The 14,281-nt window shown below is 41.0% G+C and overlaps 1 protein-coding gene across 1 annotated transcript in view; it reads right to left on the bottom strand.

Annotated features, from left to right (window-relative positions):
• DCAF4 (DDB1 and CUL4 associated factor 4) overlaps window positions 1-1,096 on the bottom strand; it is a 28,624-nt gene extending 27,528 nt beyond the window's left edge. The window contains exon 1 of the mRNA XM_089686865.1: window positions 999-1,096. The gene's annotated coding sequence lies outside the window, so the exon portion shown is untranslated. The remainder of the gene's footprint in view (window positions 1-998) is intronic.
• Window positions 1,097-14,281: the final 13,185 nt, after the last annotated feature.

Below are 14,281 nucleotides of genomic sequence, written 5' to 3'. Positions count from 1 at the left end.
CCCTCTGTGCTGGTGGTCAGTGGAACTTTGCCCCATTCTGCTGGTGGTCAGTGGAACTTTGCCCCATTCTGCTGGTGGTCAGTGGAACTTTGCCCCATTCTGCTGGTGGTCAGTGGAACTTTGCCCCATTCTGCTGGTGGTCAGTGGAACTTTGCCCCATTCTGCTGGTGGTCAGTGGAACTTTGCCCCATTCTGCTGGTGGTCAGTGGAACTTTGCCCCATTCTGCTGGTGGTCAGTGGAACTTTGCCCCATTCTGCTGGTGGTCAGTGGAACTATGCCCCATTCTTCTGGTGGTCAGTGGAACTTTGCCCCATTCTGCTGGTGGTTATGGAACTTTGCCCCATTCTGCTGGTGGTTAGTGGAACTTTGCCCCCTCGTGCTGGCGGTCAGTGGAACTTTGCCCCCTTGTGCTGGTGCTCAGTGGAAGCTCTGTTGTTTTTCTTTGAAGACAAAAGATGTTAATATATAGGTTGTTTTTTCTAAACTAAACCCTCATTATTCCAGTGTAATTGCGGTGTTGGCACTTTGATAAATAAGTGTGTATTGGGTTGCAGTTTGGGCGCTCAGAAATGAGATTGAGTACCGATCGAAACTTGGTACCTGCTCCCCACAAGATGTAATGTGCCAAAGGTGGTGGTGGAGGGGGGGGCAGATGAGAGGAACTTCCCTTTAAGGGTGCTTTCCCCTTTAAATCCATGGCTGATGGTCTGCCTTACTTTCCGCATGTTCTAATTCATGGAGCCAACCAAACAGTTCGCATTGTCAGGGCTGTTAGAACCTGCATGGTACATACTCCACACAGAACTGGTCTCCTCCAGATACAGCAGGAGGAGCTCAGTGTCTCCGTACATCATCACATGCAGTACAGCCACATGGAGACCTAGGATCAAAGGCACTCCTAATCTGCCAGCAACCAGTCATGGCTAGTCCTACGACACTGCCCGCCAGGGGGCACTAAGAGGGGCATCACCAACACAGAGCCCCTCCAAATACTCACCCTGCACGGACAGCACACTCCGACTCTTCACAGGAAATACAAATACACGTGGAACCATCGAGAGCGCCTCTTCATGGCACCAACACAATCAGCGCTCACTAGTGGCTGCTGCCATCTAGCGGTCAATGCCGCGATTGCCTCTACATGGAATTAGACTGCAGTTCAGGAAAGGTTATGTTGAACCCTCGGTAATCCAGAAGCCGTGCTCTCCATACACTGCACTGACTATGGATACAAAGCCCGGAGCCGCTGGGTGCAGTTTGGAATAAATGGCTGTATATTATCCTGTGTGCTTCCCCCACCCACCACAGACAACATGTACCAAGCTTGGATGTGTTTCCTGTATGTACAGCTTGTTATACCTCAGGTGGGGGAACACATTTCTGTTTAGGGATTAGACCTTCCGTATAATTTCTTGGATGGAAGTATAGAACAGATAGAGGAATGTACAGGTCATGAGGGTGAGAGGATTGGGGAGTTCGTCCTGAGAGCAGAACAAGGAACCGGAGTTACCTCACAGCTACATGGAGGCCAGACTGATAAATCGGCAGCAGGCCCGGGCTGGGACAAAAAGTAGTCCCGGGCACTTTGGAGTGAGCAGCCTAAAGCCCGGAGACCCTTTCCTCAGAGCCCGGTGGCAGAACGCCAGGGCCTGGTCACAAGAGCGTCCCTGATAATGCCGCCACTAGTGTCAGTAGGTTTTTATTTAATTTTTCACAATTTCAGATTTTATTTTATTAAGTGTTCTTGCATGGGAAGACCACTTACCGTTATCACATATATATTCTTATTATTATAGCCAAATTTACCAGCCTAACTCCTCCCACGGTTTTTACACTACATAGACAGTAATATACTGAAATGTGCGGATTGTTCCTGATTGGTGTGCTATTACTTTGTGGAACGTTTCACCGAATGGTTCACAAAATATTGGCGTTTTTGTGGTGAAATTGGTCCCATCAGAATGAATGGCAGAATGTTTAAAACTAGAGTGGGAGCTGACAAAGCTAGAGTGTGAGCTGAAAAATCAGGACATGATTTCTAAACTGCCATCACTCCCTCATTTTCAAGCCCACCTACACAAATCGTATATCAACACTTTCAGCTATCCCTGCTGCCACTAAAAATGTTCACGGCTAAGCCATAGTCCTAATAGTTTTCACAATATGTCCATTTGTTTGCAACTCACGCCGCCCATTGACATTCATTGAAACTCCACTCTAGCCACCTCAAATTTGAAGGGCAATTTCTAAACTGCGACTGTGCCGTCATTTTTAATATTTCAGAGACATACTATGCATCAAAATGTAGGTCTGGGTCTTTGGTGTAGGATTTATAATTTTTAAACTACAACCGTTTGAAAATGGCAACCGCCAGTGAAGTGAGCAAGTTGGAGCAGTTTGTTTTTAACCGCTCTTCTCTGCCCTTGCTGTAGAGTGAGTTGCCATAGAAACCAAGGTGTGTGAGCAGGCAGCAGAGTGACCAGCCACTCCACCCAGTTACTCCGCCCACTCCAGTTGTGGACTACTGGTGGAGGCAAGAACACTTCACACAATTTTCCCAGAAATTGTAGCTTTTCTAGTTTATTTTTTTGTAGGGAGAAAGAAGGAAGGAAAGACAGAGAGAAAGAGGGAAAGAGAGAATGAAGGAGGGAAACAAGAGACAGACAGAGAGAGAAAGAAAAGAGAAACAGGAGACAGAGTGAGAAAGAAAGAGAGACGTATAGAAGGAAGGAAGGAGGGAAAGAAGGAAGGAGGGAAACAGGAGACAGAGAGAGAAAGAAAGAGAAACATATAGAGGGAGGGAAAGAAAGAAAGGAGAGAAACAGGAGACAGAGAGAGAGAAAAAAAGAAAGAAAGAGACATATAGAAAGAAGGAAGGAAAGAATGAAAGGAGAGAAACAGGAGAGAGAGAAAGAGACATGTATAAAAAAGAAAGAAATGAGAGAAACAGGAGACAGAGAGAGAAAGATAGAAAAGAGAGAAAGTAAGGTGAGAAATAGGAGACGAAGGAAGAAAGAAAGAAAGAAAGAGAAAGAATGAAGGAGAGAGAAAGAAAGGGGAGAAGCAGGAGACAAATAAAAAACTATAAAAAAAAGAAAGAAAGGAGAGAAACAGGAGACAGAGAGAGAGAGAAAGAAAGAGAGAACTATAAGAAAGAAAGAAATGAGAGAAACAGGAGACAGAAAGAAAGACAGGAGAGAGAAACAGGAGACAGTGAAAGAAAAAAAGAAAGAGAGGAGACAGCGAGAGAGAGAGAAAGAAAGAAAGAAAGAAAGAAAGAACTATGAAAAAGAAAGAAAGAAAAAAAAATGAGAGAAACGAGAGAAAGAAAGGAAAAAAATGAGAGAAACGGGTAAAAGAGAAAGAAAGAGAAAAAAAAGAAAGGAGAGAAACAGGAGACAGTGAGAGAAAGAAAGAGAGAACTATAAGAAAGAAAGAAAGAAAGAGAAAAAAGAAAGAATGAGAGAAGGAAAGAAAGAGAAAAAAAAAATGAGAGAAACGGGAGACAGAGAGAGAAAGAAAGGAAACAAAATGAGAGAAACAGACAGAGACAGAGGACTCTGATAGGGACATGTGATATAAGGAGGACAGGTCCTGTGTTATCCTAATACATACCAGTGTTTCCCAGGTCGTGACATTGCATGACAGACTCTCAGTGACTCTCACATAGTATTGGCATTATGCCCCCGCCCTGACTTTTTTTTTTACTGCACCCCCAGACCAGATAGGCTATGTCTGACCTTGCTTGTTTCCTAGAAACATTTGGGTGCCATTGCAATTAATGGCACCTGTGCACGTCTAGCAAGGAAAGCAGGTTTCTATGAGGTGCGGGAAACATGCACTGAACAGTGCCTTTCCCGCACTGTGTTCTGGTGTGAACAGGCCCTTAAACAGTATTTACATGAATCTGAGGACAAAAAGAAATAGCCAGAGATAAAAACTCTCCCCTCTTCTTCAAATTTAGGCCCCATTCATTAGCATCCTGTGAATGTGAATGGGTTGCCCTATCCACGCCAATGAAGCTTCTGCACCTTTTTGGATGTAGCGTTTCATACTTTTTCTTTACCATGTGTTTTGGGGCAGATGTAGAGCTTTTTGCTACACTTATAAAATCACATTTCCTGGCTGTGTTTGGTGTGCCGCTAAAAATGTTCACCAAATCCCAACCTGCAGGCAAAACGCACTTTTTTTTAGCAGGCACACAGGGGTGCCTTTAGCCCCTGGTCACATCGGGTGCGATGCGGCATGCGATTTGCATGCCAGGCGACTTGCAAATCGTATGCCAAGTCGCACTCTATTGTCCGCTATTAGATTTCTACTTTTGTTGCAATTTGCATAGACATCTGTGTCAGATGTCTTGGAAATCGCAAGGAAATTGGCAGGTCACCCGATTTTGAAATCGTGCGATTTCACTGTAAGTCGCACGATTTAAAAATTGGCTTTGATGTGACTGGGGGGTTAATGCTTAATGACACCTCTATGCATGGCAAACCACCTGCATGTTCGTGTGCAAAGCCACCTGGTGCTGCAGCATCATGCAATTACATGTAGCACAATTTAAAAAAAAAAAAAAGGTCCAAGTCAACTTCTTTACCCGCATTTCTGCGGGTAGGACAGCCCATTGAATTTAATAGACAGCCTTATCTGCAGAACACAGGTCGCACAAGTATGAGTCTAGGCCGAATGACACCACAAGCATGACTCGTGCTTTTCATGTGTTGCAGAAATACACATTCTCAGAACGTGCAGATGTGAATGCACTTTAAGGCTGGGTTCACATATATGCGGTGCGGAATATCGCATGTGATTCGCACAGGAACCGCACTATATTTCTGTGAAAATCAAATGCGAATTGGAGCCATACATTTTGTATGGCTCCAATTGTACTGCATCCGCACCAAAAAGGTGCAAGACCCTTTTTTTGGTCTGCGCTAGAATCGAATTGCATGGGTATTCACACCTATGCAATCCGATTCTGCACATCACACCGCGTTTTCGGGGTGTTGTTAACATACATACCCACAGTGGTTCACATGAACGGGATGCAATTCTGATGCGGTGCAGAATTCGCAAAGAAAACGCTGCGAATTCCGCACCACATCAGTGTGAACCAGGGCTTAGAATCTCCTTTCATGAAAAGTAATGAGAAAAATTAGGAAAAAGGAAGGAAACTATCAGCGTTAAATTTGTGTGACCAATTCTTCTCAATATTACATAAAGGGGGAGAATTACTAAAACTGGAGAGCTCAGAATCTGATGCAGCTGTGCATGGTAACCAATCAGCCTCTAACTTCAGCTTGTTCAATTAAGCTTTGGCAATAAAACCTGGAAGCTGATTGGTATACTGTGCAGAGTTGCACCAGATTAACACCTGAAACGAGTTTTGCAACTTTGGTAAGCCTGCGGTCACATGTGTGGTGCAGTATATAGCATGTGATTTGCACAGTAACCGCACCGCAAGCGATTAGAGCTATACATTTGGTGCAGGACTCTTTTTTTGGTCCGCACTAGAATCAAATCACATAGGTATTCACACCTATGCAATCCGATTCTGCACATCGCACTGCGTTTGGAGGTGTTGTTAACATACAAACACCCACAGCGGTTCGCATGAATGGGGTGCGATTCTGATGCAGTGCGGAATTTGCACAGAAAATGCTGCGAATTCCGCCCGTTATCAGTGTGAACCAGGGCTAAATGCTAGTAAAACTGTAGATCTCATTGCTACCGCTCAGTGTATCCAGGTTAATTATACCTTGTTTTTTTCAGGGCGAGCTAGGCTATCATTTGGTGGGGAATATAATTGATATTGCCTGTTTTTTTTTAATATTATCAAAGGAAAACAGGCCCACAATAGTAAAACAAAGTAATTTAGCTGTATATTTCTTTGCATTACCATAATTTACCACCAAAAAACAACCTGAAATTAACATCTACTTCTGACTATCAATGCGATACCACATATGTGCATGTTATTTGTTTATACCCTAGTATGGCCCAGTAACTATAGTGTATATTTTTTTTATATCCTAACCAAAAAATATTTTGGTTGATTTACTAAAAGCAAATAAACTGTTCACTTTGCAAGTGCACTTGCTCCAAAGCTTAGCAACACATGCAAGGAAAATAAACCAAAACAGCATTTTTGCTTGCACATGATTGAATGATGGAAGTCAGCAGACCTCCCCATGATTTATTAAACCCTGGAGCTACTGCAACTGCAGTGTGCACTATTAGTGTCGGTTCACACTATATAAACGCAGTCCAGATGCCTTCCTGGATGCTTTTCTGCATTTGTGTTTTGACGCATTTTGGTGCGTTTTTGATGATTTTCAGTTCATTTTTTCCCCTCCCTTTTTCTTAAATTGACATGGCGTTTTTGGTGTGTTCCATTGCGTTCCGGTGCATTTTTTTATGTGTTTTACTGCATTCCAGTGCAGTTCTGTGCAGGAAAAATGCAGCCTGTTCTACTTTTTTTTCTGCAACTGGAACACACTGGAACTGCAAGCACTGATGTGAACATTGACAACCATATAATCTACTTTCTGTGCATTTTGGATGCAGAAAAATAGCACACTAAAACGCATATAGTGTGAACTGGCCCTTAATAAATCAACTCCAGCGACATTAACTGACACTAATACAAAATAAAAAAGTGTTTAATCCTAGCTAAAACACTCTGACCATGACCTTTAATACTGACCTTTGACAAAGACCCTGACCCATGACACTAGCTTAGCCCTAACCCTGACCTAGATCAGACCCTTATCTAGTTATTATATTTATTTATGTACAATTTAAAGCTGACCTCTAGCCAAAATGTGTTTTTTTTTTTTCAGCTTTTCAATAAACTTGCAATTAATAAATAGTTCTGAATATAAAGAAAAAATCCTCTTCTGCTGCCAAACCTAGTATGATAAACTAAGAGTGGCAGCAAACACCAAACTGCGTTTTCACACCAAAAAATAAATGAATAAATAAATAGGGCTGCACTACTCACTAAACCTAACCATAAAGCAAAAAGTAGACACCTGACAGAGCCCCTAACTAAGGTGATATAAGTGCATACCTAGAGAATAACCAAATACAAGTGAATGAAAATATCCAAACTGACTAGATGCCCTGCTAGGCAATATCAAATATGAACAAATCAATAAGTGAAACTTCAACATATGTGCAAATAGACACTCTGAGTGATATATATCAAGGAATAAATAAAAATAATGATAATTATATATATATATTTATCAAAGCACACAAAATAAAAAGAAATTGTTGAATAATAAACACCTGGTTGAGCTCTCAACCCAGTGACAGTCTGTGAATGAATGTCTGTAAATGTAGTAAAAATCAAGATTTGTAATTCAGATAAATCTTCAAATCAGCATATATTCCACAAATTACTTGAACAGCGTTCAACCTTAGAAGTCCTCCACCAGCTAGCGTGCACGCTCACCTCCAATTTTGACCTATAGGGAATATAGGTCAAATGCGCTTTAATATCAACCAGCTCTCCTCTGTAAGCGTACTTTACTGACTCCTCCAATTCCTCATCTGAAATCCATGCTCAAAAAAACATCAAAGGACATCTCATAGTGTAATACATACATGTGTAATGTATGAAAACCATGTATCAAATACTCAACTATTAAAAACAGGCCAGAAGACCCATACAAGCATTGGTAATAAAATACATAGGAACACAGGTATACCAAGATAGCAGCTGCCGTCCGACCAGAAATGATGTCACCACACTTCCTTCCTACGCGTTACATCACGAATCACATGACTTTCTCAGGGAATCCCTGAGGAAGTTCTGAAAATGTTTCATTTCTGTCTGGGACCCTCCACGATTTTACCTTTCACGAAAAATTAGAGGAGCAGTTATCACAGGGACCAGACAACACAGGCAGCGATAATTATGCCCTGACAGAGGTTCTAAGTCTTCACTTTCTACTGAAAGAATGTTTTGTTCCTATTGGATAGGTTTCCATTACTTTCACATTTGCTTTCTGTCCTTCATGACAGTAAAAAAGAGGAAATCTCTCCAAGAGGGACACAGGAGTGCACATACAAACCTGACAGATGTGCTTACCCTTGTCCACTTTATAAAACAACTAAAAAGTGTTACCTGCAGCTGGGCAATAAAAGGATCGTAAATGTTGTTTTTTTATTTATTAAAATTACAAACATGTTATACTTACCTGCTATGTGCATTTGTTTTGCACAGAGCAGCCCCGATCCTCCTTTTTTGAGGTCCCCTGCTGATGCTCCGGGCTCCACCCCCACTCATGCGTGCTCGTCCCTGGCCCACGCTCCTTACCATTGGCTCTGATTGACAGCACAAGGAGCCAATGGCTCCGGTATCGAGCTCAGGTATGTATTTGGGGAGGGGGGTGCATGCAGAAGTTTTTCTTTTTCATTACTGCACAGAATACAATCAGGTAAAAAACCTTCTGCTTTTACAACCATTTTAAGGGCTCATGCACAAGGGGCTTAAAGAACAATGCTTTTACAGGCGTTCAGTGTTTATTTTTTGCCTTGCACACCAGGTGTTTAGATCTGTATTTTAATAGCAGCATTTAGAGACATAAAAAGAAACACACTAAAGCTGCATTTTGAGGGGAGTGTATGAGCATAATTTGTGCATGCATGCGTATAAACACACATGTGCATAAATGTATTCCAATGGCCAGAATAAATTATTGTTCTGGCTAGTAAAATGCATTTATGCTCAATGCCATACACACATAAACGCATGTACATACGTGCATAAACGAACAAACGCTTATACTTAGATGCATTTTTTACTGTCATGTTCTGGCACAACAAAAACTGCATATTTTGAGCATAAATTCATGATCCCATGTACGTGAGGCCTAAATGGGTTTTAATATACAGGTAGTGGCATGCCCAGCAATGATCCTCCAAAATTGCTGAATCAAAGCTCCTTGTGAAGAACTCATACTGAAAAAACTGAATGCAAAAAAAGGCACTGTTAATATTACACACAATACACTGGAAACAAAGAGAATGTGCTAGAAATAATTAATATCACATATGTAGGAGAATTCACAATGAAGCGAGCTCTTCAGCAATAGCACTTCCATGATTTTATTATTGTCTTTGTGATGTGGATATATGTTCATATACTGTAAGTTAGAAAGATAGTCTTTGTTCCAGGTGGCAGAAGTGAGCAGTTTGGGAGAGAAAGGAAAGTTTGAAGGTGCCAGTGAGGAGGGTGGCAGTTAAAGTAATTCTAAAGGCTTATTTATTTATTTATTTTTTTAACAACAAACATGTCTATACTTACCTGCTGTGTGCAGTGGTTTTGTACCGAGCAGCCTGGATCCTCCTCTTCTCAGGTGCCCTGCTGGCATTCATGGGCTCTCCCTCCTGTCAGGTGCCCCAACAGCAAGCAGCTTGCTATGGGGGCACCCACTGCTCCGTGTACCCATTCACACATGAAGCCGCGTCTCGGACCCCCCCCCCCCGGCCTTCTCATTGACTCACTGGTTGTGATTGACAATGGCTCCCTCATCTGTCTCATCAATGAGGAGAGGGAGTCACAGGATGGCCGAAACTCCAGTGCACATCACTGGATCGAGAGGGGTGAGTATTAGGGAGGCTGGGGGGGATGCTGCATGGAGAAGGTTTTTTACCTTCATGCATTGAATGACTGAAAGTAAAAGTCCTTGAGCCTTTACAACCACTTAGGTAAACCCCCGGTTTTTTCTTGCATGGTCAAACCACAGGTTTATTTTAAAGTAGTTCTAAAGTCAAAAGGTTTTTTACCTTAATGCATTACTTGTTTGTATTCTTATTTTTATTTCTTTTTAAAATAATAAACATGTTATACATAACTGCAGCCCTGACCATCCTCTTTTCAGGTCTCCCGCCTTTGCTCCTGGCTCCTCCATCTATGGAATGAAGCCATGTACACCCAAATGATGTTGATATGGCCACAAGAGGAAGGGGAAGTACTATACACTTTGGGTGTACTAGGTGGAAATGGTTTGGGTGGAGTAGGAGAAGTGTTGCATATATAGGATTGCCAATCACTAGAGTCTACAGCCTCTGAAGACACCCTGTGGGAGGGACAAAACGCATTGGGCGGAGACTAGATGTGATGTCACATCCGGCTGGTGGAGCACATGCCAGAACCTGACTTCTGGTCCAGCATTTTTTATGAGTTTGTACATTTTATTCATGTAAATGCAATGAATATGTAAATTGAGATTATATAAATAGTATTACGCTGCGTGGGCCTTCTTGCCATTCCTTTCTTCTATATGAGAGGACATCAGCTGTATACCTATAGGAAATGCAGCTAATGAGAAACTGAATGACAGGAATACAAGTCCCAGTGATCCCAAGGAATTAACAATATACATTAGACTCTTCACATATAAGAGTCCACAACTCTAGGTGAGTGGGGGAACAATGGAGGGGAGCACCATGCAGCAATTTTGCCACTTTATTCTGTGGAAGAAGATTGTACAACATCACTATTGACTGTATAATTATTTGAACTTTACGTTGATGGGTGTTTGCCCTTTGGACACTATGTGGATATGTGTTAAAATTGTTTAGGCTTTGTAACCACTTTAAGGTAGAAAAAAAATATCACTAGCCTTCAACACTAGGTAAAATATAGAACAAAACGTCACATTTAGACATTTCTAAAGAACCTGAATACAGTCAAGACTGATACCTTATATCTTAACACAGATGCAATCATTAACATTGACCATTTTATATAGTCACATGTTCTTTAATGACATAGACAAATTAGCTACAGCTTCAAAAGAAAACAAATTATCCCAAATTCAGATATTGTGGAGTTTAATACTAGTGCAGTGATTCCTCCCAAGGATGTCTTTCACTGCATTAGCTGGAAGAACATAGATCAAAGTCTCCTGTATGATTATGTCTGCATTCCCATAATTGAAAGGAACTATAAAAGTAGTGTGCATGTTCAGATGCACATTGTGTCTGTTATGAACAGAGATCACTTGTACGTTGCATAAGGCACAGATCTGTGTGGACATGGTTTGTTGTGCCTAATGAGATGAATTGCTTGCTAACATAGGTTTCATGTGTATTACAGACTGTATGCATATACGACTTGACATCCAATCTGCAGCATGGGTACCAGGCATATGAAATAACCTTTTTTTTTTGCAAGGGGCCACACATTTCTTGCAATATGTTTTCTAAAAGGTAAAGTTTAGTAAATATTTACCTATTTTGGATGTAGACAGATTATACATTGAACGTTCTTTTAATATAGTGAACAGTGTTACAAAGTGCATTCACATTTCATACCTCTTTCTGTACTAAAAAGTTAAATGTATCTCTGATTGTTCTACTATAGAACATTTTGAGGTGGATTTACTAAAACTGGAGCAGCTGTGCATGGTATCCAATTAGCTTCTAACTTCAGTTTGTTCAATTAAGCTTTGACAATAAAACCTGGTTTCTATGCAGAATTGCACCAGATTTTGCACTCTTCAATTTTAGTAATAACCCCCTATGTGTTAAATGCCATCTCTTCTGAAATTAGTGCAACTAGAGTGCTGCCTATGCCATTCATATATAATACAGCAGTTTAACCACTTGCCTACTGGGCATTTATACCCCCTTCCTGCGTAGACCAATTTTCAGCTTTCAGTGCTCTGACACTTTGAATGACAATTACTCAGTCATGCAACCCTGTACCCATATAACATTTTCGTCCTTTTTTCACACAAATAGAACTTTCTTTTGGTGGTATTTAATCACCACTGGGTTTTTATTTTTTACACTATAAACAAAAAAAGACAGAACATTCTGAAAAAAAAATGCGTTTTTCTTAGTTTCTGTTATAAAATTTAGCAAATAAGTAATTTTTCTTCATAAATTTTAACCAAAATTTATACTGCTACATTTCTTTGCTAAAAATAACACAAATAAATGTATATTATTTGGTCTGTGTGAAAGCTATAGAGTCTACAGGCTATGGTACCAATCATTGAAAACTGATCACACCTGATGTACCGAAGGCCTATCTTATTTCTTGAGACCCTAACAAGGCAGGGCAGTAAATCCAAATTCCACCCAAATTACCCCATTTTGGAAAGTAGACATTCCAAAGTATTTAGTAAGTGTTATGGTGAGCTTTTTGAAGTTGTAATTTTTTCCCATAATTATTTGGAACATTAAGATTTTATTTTTATTCCCCCACAATATTGTTATTTTAACAAGTTAGTTCTCACACACAGCACAGGCATACTTTCAACTACACCCCAAAATACATTCTTCTACTCCTCCTGAATATAACAACACCAAATGTGTGAGACTTTTCCACAGCCTGACCACATAGAGAGGCCCAACATGCAAGGAGCACCATCAGGTGTTCTAGGGACATAATTACACATCTAACATCTTGACTACCTGTTACATTTTTGAAGGCCCTGAAGCACCAGGACAATGGAATTACCCACAAAATGACCCCATTTTGAGAAGCAAACACTCCAACGTATTTTGTATGAGGCATGATGAGTCTTTTGAACATGTAATTTTTTTCCACACGTTTTCAGAAAATGTGGCGAAAAAATGAAAACTTAATTTTTTTTTTTTTTACACAAAGTTGTCAGTTTATAAAATATTTCTAACACATAACATGTAAATACCACAAATACACCACCAAATACATTCTGCTACTTCTGAGTATGGTGATACCACATGTGTGAGGCTTTTCCACAGCCTGACCACATAGAGAGGCCCAACATGCAAGGAGCACCATCAGGGACATAAATTACACATATAATATTTTGACTACCTATTACACTTTTGAAGGCCCTGAAGCACCAGGACAATGGAATTACCCACAAAATGACCCCAGTTTGAGAAGCAAACACCCCAACATATATTCATATAAATGAACATGTCATTTTTGTTCCACACGTTTTTGCAATATGTGGAAAGAAAATGAAAACTTATTTTTTTTTACACAAAGTTGACCATTTATAAGATATTTCTAACACATAGCATGTAAATAACAAAAAATACATTCTGATACTCTTCCTGAGAATGGCAATACCAGGTGTGGGAGACCTTTTAACAGCCTGGCCACATACAGAGCCCCGACATCCAAGTAGCAGGTCAGGTGTTCTAGGGACATAAATTACACATCTAACTTCCAGACAACCTATCATTTTTTAAGGCCCTTCATATTTCTAACACATAGCATTTACATACCAAGAATTACACCCCAAAATATATTCTGCTGAGAATATGGTAAGCAAAAGATTACCTGTGGTTTTAGTAGTGCAGTTGTCCACAGAGGAGAGCATTTGTCCACGTAGTAGGGAAGGACGTGGTCAGCAACATCAAAAGCAATTGTCCAGGCAGCAGACAGGATTATTTTCTATAGTCAGTACAGGAAGCAGACAGACATATTGTCAGCACAGCCAAACCATTGGTCCAGGCAGGAGGCGAAGATGTGGTCAGCAACAGCCAAAGGAATTGTCAAGGCAGAGACGTGGTCAGCACAGCCAAAATATTAGTCATGGTAGTAGGCAAGAACATGGTCCATGGTACAAGTAGCAGGCAGAAGTGTGGTCAGTTCATACAGCAGGCAGAGGCATGTTGGCAATAAGTTGTCAGCAGGCAGAAATATCAGGCTTAGGGCCACAGTCAGGTAAGACCTGGGCACAGGGGTATAGGCTTCGTCCCACCCATCTTTGAAGCCTCTGGACTAACAGACCCTTTTCTGGGAACTATAAAACCCAGAGAGAACCAAAAAGGCACTGGGTGTTATCGTTGTAATGGAGGAACTGCATGATCATTAGATATCTTTACTGATGAGAAAATTGGCATATGATGGATTGTGTGTGTAGACCAGTAGGAGTGTAATTAATTTTTTTTTGTGAGTCCCATTTTAAATGTGAGGCCCAAAAAAGTTCTAAAATTCCCCACTGTTAACTGCTTCCATTCATAGGGACGGGCATAACTTGAATCTGGGTTGGTAGCTGTGAATTGTTGGGCATAGAGCTTGCACTGGTCTACAATTAAATTTAGCAAGTCATTGATAAAAATTAAATTGAAAAAATCTATGGGGGCAAAATTTTCTGTGTTCACCTGGACTCCTGGCTAGGCAGTAAAAGGGGGGATGTTAGCTGCTCCAGAGTTAGGGGAAAGCCATAGGGGGGTTTGAAGGGCATATGGAAGAGCGGCATGGGTCCTAACCCTTTGGGGATGAGGTGACACCCCAGTAGTACCTGGCCTTTCTTGAGG

Source organism: Staurois parvus, unplaced genomic scaffold (genome assembly GCF_062004578.1).
Source record: "Staurois parvus isolate SC_StPar_1 unplaced genomic scaffold, SC_StPar_1.0 ptg000414l, whole genome shotgun sequence".
In the NCBI taxonomy this organism is placed as follows: domain Eukaryota; kingdom Metazoa; phylum Chordata; class Amphibia; order Anura; family Ranidae; genus Staurois; species Staurois parvus.
The sequence above is the reverse complement of the archived record's forward strand: the minus strand, read 5'-3'. Positions and strand labels throughout refer to the sequence as shown.